Raw genomic sequence first — 7,500 nt, 5'->3', positions numbered from 1 at the left:
GGACGGGACGCGACGTTCGAAAGCCTCGCCAAAGAGGAGCTCCTGCCTCTTCCTCTCTCTTTTCTACGAGAAAAGATAAACGTATTTTACGGGGATACGGAAACGTTACCACGTGGTGTCACACACGATCGTCCGTCTCTTCTCTATAGCAGAAACCGATAAAAATACACCTCCCGAAAGAGAGTATATGGTGATTCTTTTTATATATATATATATTTCGAAATACAACTGAACGTGGCGGAAGCGCACGGTGGTGGTCCAGCGAGGACACGCGACGACGGGGAATAAGAACTATTCGACCCGTTACGAATACGCATGCTCGTCCCGCACGATTTTAACACACACCGTGTTTTTCTCCAGTCGTCAAAGCGTTCGTGCGTCGAATTCGAAAAATAAAAAAAAAAGAAAAACACCTTTTCTCTCTCTCGGGGTAAAAGAGTCGATGTGTATTGTGTATAAAGGTTCTGCGAGAAGTCTCGTTTTGACGTGTGTTCCGCCGATAACGACGATCCTCCGAAACGGGGATACAGAAACGTTACACCTCACAACACGATCTCCGTCTCTTCTCTATAGCAGAAACCGATAAAAATACACCTCCCGAAAGAGAGTATATGGTGATTCTTTTTATATATATATATTTCGAAATTCAACTGAACGTGGCGGAAGCGCACGGTGGTGGTCCAGCGAGGACACGCGACGACGGGGAATAAGAACTATTCGACCCGTTACGAATACGCATGCTCGTCCCGCACGATTTTAACACACACCGTGTTTTTCTCCAGTCGTCAAAGCGTTCGTGCGTCGAATTCGAAAAATAAAAAAAAGAAATACACCTTTTCTCTCTCTCTCGGGGTAAAAAGAGTCGATGTGTATTGTGTATAAAGGTTCTGCTGCGAGAAGTCTCGTTTTGCCGTGTGTTTCGGTAACGACGATCCTCCGAAACGTACATCTCATTCGTAAGAGAGGAAGAAAACAATCTCCCTGGGGCCAGTCGGTAATATACCGACATACGACGTGTCGTGCACATCCGTCTCACGCACGGTATACAAAATATGAATAAAACGTGTGTAGTCTCTCTCTCTCTCGACTTCTTAATATTTTCTTTCACCTCTGACGCATCATTTCAGGTGACGTCGGGAGCGCGGGAAAAAAAATTTTTCTAAACACACGAAACCGTTCATCTCACGAACAGCCGAAAAAGTTGTCGCTCAGATCCATATCGCAGTGGAGCGGTATCCGCGGGCGGTCGTAATTGAACGACGCACGACGCCGCGAACACTCACGCGAGTCCATACAAACGATTCCGATCGTTTTGCAACAACTAGAACGTACACTGTCCGTGAAATTCACAGAATTTTCGCGTGTCCGCGACAAACGCCGACGAGACACCCATCGTTCGCTCGTACGTAGCATCCTTCTCTTAACCCGACTCAGAAACGTTCTTTGCGCCCTTCGGTAAAAAAACGTTCGATCCGAAGAGGTGAACGACGGCGGGGATTTGACAGAGCTACGCAAGCAGTGTATGGTACGTAAACGACCCTCAGCCAGGCGTGGTCCAGGAATTGTATCCGTGGACCGCAATGTGCGTTCGAAATGTCGATGTTCATGTGTCCTGCAGTTCACACGTTGACGCGCAATTAGCTGCGTTCTTCATCGACCCACGAGCCAAGTGATCCACCGTTCAGGGTAATCGTATAAATTTTATATTTCACATATATAATTTTATTCTCATTTGTTCGACCTAATATCTCTCTTCTTTCAAAGAGAAGATAAAAGTTGATACCTGAATCTCCGACCAGCGCGCGAAGGAGATTCAGGCGTCGCCTTGGAGACGACACCGAAGCCTTTCGAGACGAAAAACGTTCAAGTAATATGTATATATTTCTCGACGTTCCGGGCGTATAGTGCATTCAAAAACCCGCGAAAGACGCAGAAGACTCGCACGCGTGGAAACGACGGGGATATATTTTGTATCCTACCCGATACTGAATCCATCGCGTGCAGTCGACCCTCGCGTTCTTCCGATCAGACGCATCTATTGTTGCGCGCATGTTTTCGCGTCGCATCGCGCGAAACGTTGCACGAATCGTACCGATCGATCGATTGAAAGCAAATAATGAAAAAAGACTTCACAGCTGGCTCTTTGCCGGTCATTCGTCCCATGTTATCTCTTGCCGCGAAATTGGCGCGCAAGAGTTGGGTGTCAGACGCGCGGCTTTAAAACGAGCTTCACGGCCGGTCCCTTCGTTACCGCTTTCGTTCTTTCTCTCGGAACGACCATGAACGAACACGACGAGCGACGCTACGGCATACACACGTCCACGGATTCGATTAAAAAAACAGACTTCACAGCTGGCTCTTTGCCGGTCATTCGTCCCATATTATCTCTTGCCGCGAAATTGGCGCGCAAGAGTTGGGTGTCAGACGCACGGCTTTAAAACGAGCTTCACGGCCGGTCCTCTCAATTCCGTGTACGGTACACGCAAGATGCGGGTTCCACTTCCAGACTACCCGGTCCCTTCTCTCTACGAGAATCGATAGTAGAAGAACGGCTCGAAAACGCGTCTCAGAGACTAGGGGAAAAGAAGCGGTATGCGAGCGAAACGAAAACGCATTATGGAAACGTCGCGAAACAATGTTCGACGGTTGCTCGGTTCCAATCGTGCGGCCGTTTCAATTTCTCGTGCGCTTCACCGTCCCTCCGTAACTCTGGCCGATCGCGTATACCGAAGAGCCGACACGCGCAAAAACCACAGGCATTGTATACTGTATATATATATGTTACAGTCACAGCCTTCGCGCGTTTTACTCTCCGACGCGGGGTTTCCACGACGAAAGAGAGACAGTTTCGTGGCGGGTGACTCGGCCGAATCGCTACGACGGGTATTTCTATTATAGAACGAATCATCGCCACCCTTTACCAGTGCCCGACGAAGGAATCACAAGGTCATCTGGAGTTTACAATGCCAGCGACGGTAATTCCAACGAAGACCCGATAAGTCAACTCATCGTTCTATTTCTCCCCGTACAGAAAAGCGAATCGACGCTAACGCACCTCGCGCAAGCACGAACGTTCTCTTCGCGTGGATCATCCCATCGTCGAAAGATGTAAAGACGCATTGGAGATCGTGGTCTCTGGCGGGCTCATTGCACGCCCCACTGCATATCTTTCCTCGAATCGAGAATGATTCGTCCACTAAGGCTGCGAAACTACGCGTCGAGGAAACTAGGGGAAAGAAGCGGGATGCGAGCGAAACGACAATACATTATGGAAACGTCGCGAAACAATGTTCGGCGGTTGCTCGTTTCCTCCTGCGGACGTTTCATTGCTCGGGCGCTTCACGTCCCTCCGTAACCTTCGCGCGATCGCGTGCCCCGGAGAGCCGGCAACCGGTGAACCACAGGCGTATAAACTATAGTCTTCTATAGCAAGCCTTCGGCGGTTACTCTCCGACGCGGGGATTCCACGACGAGAGAGAATTTCGTGGCGGGTGACATCGGTCGAAACGCTACGACGGGTATTTCTATTATAGAACGAATCATCGCCACCCTTTACCAGTGCCCGACGAAGGAATCACAAGGTCATCTGGAGTTTACAATGCCAGCGACGGTAATTCCAACGAAGACCCGATAAGTCAACTCATCGTTCTATTTCTCCCCGTACAGACAAGCGAATCAACGCTATCGCACCTCACGCATGCACGAACGTTCTCTTCGCGTGAATCGTCCCATCGTCGAAAGATATAGCCGCTTGGAGATCGTGGCCCATCAAGTTCTTCCGTAACTCCTGCGCGATCGCGTACCCCGGAGAGCAGGCAACCGGTGAACCACAGGCGTATAAACTATAGTCTTCTATAGCAAGCCTTCGCGTTTACTCTACGACGCGGGGATTCCACGACGAGAGAGATTTTCGTGGCGGGTGACACGGCCGAATCGCTACGACGGGTATTTCTATTATAGAACGAATCATCGCCACCCTTTACCAGTGCCCGACGAAGGAATCACAAGGTCATCTGGAGTTTACAATGCCAGCGACGGTAATTCCAACGAAGACCCGATAAGTCAACTCATCGTTCTATTTCTCCCCGTACAGAAAAGCGAATCGGCGCTATCGCACCTCACGCAAGCAGGAATGATCTCTTCGCGTGGATCGTCCCATCGTCGAAAGATGTAAGACGTACAGAAATCGTGGTCCATCACGATTATTCGTAACTCTCCGAGTCGCGTATCTGAGAGTAGGACAAACGGAGAACCACAGGCATAAATAATACTATATGTTTCTTATATAGTTAGCCTTCGCGTTTTACTCTCCGACATGGGGATTCCACGACGAGAGAGAGTTTCGTGGCGGGTGTCTCGGCCGAATCGCTACGACGGGTATTTCTATTATAGAACGAATCATCGCCACCCTTTACCAGTGCCCGACGAAGGAATCACAAGGTCATCTGGAGTTTACAATGCCAGCGACGGTAATTCCAACGAAGACCCGATAAGTCAACTCATCGTTCTATTTCTCCCCGTACAGAAAAGCGAATCGACGCTATCGCACCTCGCGCGAGCACGTAACTACTCTTCGCGTGGATCGTCCCATCGTCGAAAGATGTAAGACGCACGGAAATCGTGGCCCATCAACGTTTTTTTGTAACTCTGCCGATCGCGTATCACAGAGCCGAGACGCACATACCACAGGCGTATAATACCGTTTTCTTTCGTATGGTAAGCCTTCGCGTTTACTCTTCGGCGCGGGGTTTCCACGTCGAGAGAGACATTCGTGGCGGGTGACATCGGTCGAAACGCTACGACGGGTATTACTATTATAGAACGAATCATCGCCACCCTTTACCAGTGCCCGACGAAGGAATCACAAGGTCATCTGGAGTTTACAATGCCAGCGACGGTAATTCCAACGAAGACCCGATAAGTCAACTCAACGTTCTATTTCTCCCCGTACAGAAAAGCGAATCGACGCTGTTGCACCTCACGCAAGCACGAACGTTCTCTTCGCGTGGATCGTCCCATCGTCGAAAGATGTAAGACGCACGGAAATCGTGGCACATCACGTGTTTTCGGAACTCTGTCGACCGCGTATCTCAGAGACGACGCGCGCGAACCACTGGCATATACTATTATATATCGCGTTTTACCCTCCGACGCGGGGATTCCACGACGAGAGAGAGTTTCGTGAGCGGGTTGACTCGGAAGAAACGCTACGACGGGTATTTCTATTATAGAACGCATCATCGCCACCCTTTACCAGTGCCCGACGAAGGAATCACAAGGTCATCTGGAGTTTACAATGCCAGCGACGGTAATTCCAACGAAGACCCGATAAGTCAACTCAACGTTCTATTTCTCCCCGTACAGAAAAGCGAATCGACGCAATCGCACCATACGCGTGCACGTAAACAACTCTTCGCGTGGATCGTCCCATCGTCGAGAGACGTAAGTTTTCATAGTATGAATTCGCGTTTTACTCTCCGACGCGGGGATTCCACGACGAGAGAGAGTTTCGTGAGCGGGTTGACTCGGAAGAAACGCTACGACGGGTATTTCTATTATAGAACGCATCATCGCCACCCTTTACCAGTGCCCGACGAAGGAATCACAAGGTCATCTGGAGTTTACAATGCCAGCGACGGTAATTCCAACGAAGACCCGATAAGTCAACTCAACGTTCTATTTCTCCCCGTACAGAAAAGCGAATCGACGCAATCGCACCATACGCGTGCACGTAAACAACTCTTCGCGTGGATCGTCCCATCGTCGAGAGACGTAAGTTTTCATAGTATGAATTCGCGTTTTACTCTCCGACGCGGGGATTCCACGACGAGAGAGAGTTTCGTGAGCGGGTTGACTCGGAAGAAACGCTACGACGGGTATTTCTATTATAGAACGCATCATCGCCACCCTTTACCAGTGCCCGACGAAGGAATCACAAGGTCATCTGGAGTTTACAATGCCAGCGACGGTAATTCCAACGAAGACCCGATAAGTCAACTCAACGTTCTATTACTCCCCGTACAGAAAAGCGAATCGACGCAATCGCACCATACGCGTGCACGTAACAACTCTTCGCGTGGATCGTCCCATCGTCGAGAGACGTAAGTTTCATAGTAAGCCTTCGGCGTTTTACTCTCCGACGCGGGGATTCCACGACGAGAGAGAGAGTTTCGTGAGCGGGTTGACTCGGAAGAAACGCTACGACGGGTATTTCTATTATAGAACGCATCATCGCCACCCTTTACCAGTGCCCGACGAAGGAATCACAAGGTCATCTGGAGTTTACAATGCCAGCGACGGTAATTCCAACGAAGACCCGATAAGTCAACTCAACGTTCTATTTCTCCCCGTACAGAAAAGCGAATCGACGCAATCGCACCATACGCGTACACGTAAACAACTCTTCGCGTGGATCGTCCCATCGTCGAGAGACGTAAGTTTTCATAGTATGAATTCGCGTTTTACTCTCCGACGCGGGGATTCCACGACGAGAGAGAGTTTCGTGAGCGGGTTGACTCCGAAGAAACGCTACGACGGGTATTTCTATTATAGAACGCATCATCGCCACCCTTTACCAGTGCCCGACGAAGGAATCACAAGGTCATCTGGAGTTTACAATGCCAGCGACGGTAATTCCAACGAAGACCCGATAAGTCAACTCAACGTTCTATTTCTCCCCGTACAGAAAAGCGAATCGACGCAATCGCACCATACGCGTGCACGTAAACAACTCTTCGCGTGGATCGTCCCATCGTCGAGAGACGTAAGTTTTCATAGTATGAATTCGCGTTTTACTCTCCGACGCGGGGATTCCACGACGAGAGAGAGTTTCGTGAGCGGGTTGACTCGGAAGAAACGCTACGACGGGTATTTCTATTATAGAACGCATCATCGCCACCCTTTACCAGTGCCCGACGAAGGAATCACAAGGTCATCTGGAGTTTACAATGCCAGCGACGGTAATTCCAACGAAGACCCGATAAGTCAACTCAACGTTCTATTACTCCCCGTACAGAAAAGCGAATCGACGCAATCGCACCATACGCGTGCACGTAACAACTCTTCGCGTGGATCGTCCCATCGTCGAGAGACGTAAGTTTCCATACTATGAATTCGCGTTTTACTCTCCGACGCGGGGATTCCACGACGAGAGAGTGTTTCGTGAGCGGGTTGACTCGGAAGAAACGCTACGACGGGTATTTCTATTATAGAACGCATCATCGCCACCCTTTACCAGTGCCCGACGAAGGAATCACAAGGTCATCTGGAGTTTACAATGCCAGCGACGGTAATTCCAACGAAGACCCGATAAGTCAACTCAACGTTCTATTGCTCCCCGTACAGAAAAGCGAATCGACGCAATCGCACCATACGCGTGCACGTAACAACTCTTCGCGTGGATCGTCCCATCGTCGAGAGACGTAAGTTTCATAAGTAAGCCTTCGGCGTTTTACTCTCCGACGCGGGGATTCCACGACGAGAGAGTGTTTCGTGGCGGGT

General features: G+C 49.9%; 1 non-coding gene across 1 annotated transcript; it reads right to left on the bottom strand.

The window, feature by feature from the left end:
• Positions 1-1,534: 1,534 nt before the first annotated feature.
• On the bottom strand, positions 1,535-1,689 carry LOC143175932 (5.8S ribosomal RNA). The gene has a single exon (XR_013000568.1). It is a non-coding gene; the product is annotated as a 5.8S ribosomal RNA (ribosomal RNA).
• Between the last annotated feature and the right edge of the window lie 5,811 nt (positions 1,690-7,500).

The sequence above is a fragment of the Nomia melanderi genome, unplaced genomic scaffold (genome assembly GCF_051020985.1).
Source record: "Nomia melanderi isolate GNS246 unplaced genomic scaffold, iyNomMela1 scaffold0260, whole genome shotgun sequence".
Classification (NCBI taxonomy): domain Eukaryota; kingdom Metazoa; phylum Arthropoda; class Insecta; order Hymenoptera; family Halictidae; genus Nomia; species Nomia melanderi.
The sequence above is the reverse complement of the archived record's forward strand: the minus strand, read 5'-3'. Positions and strand labels throughout refer to the sequence as shown.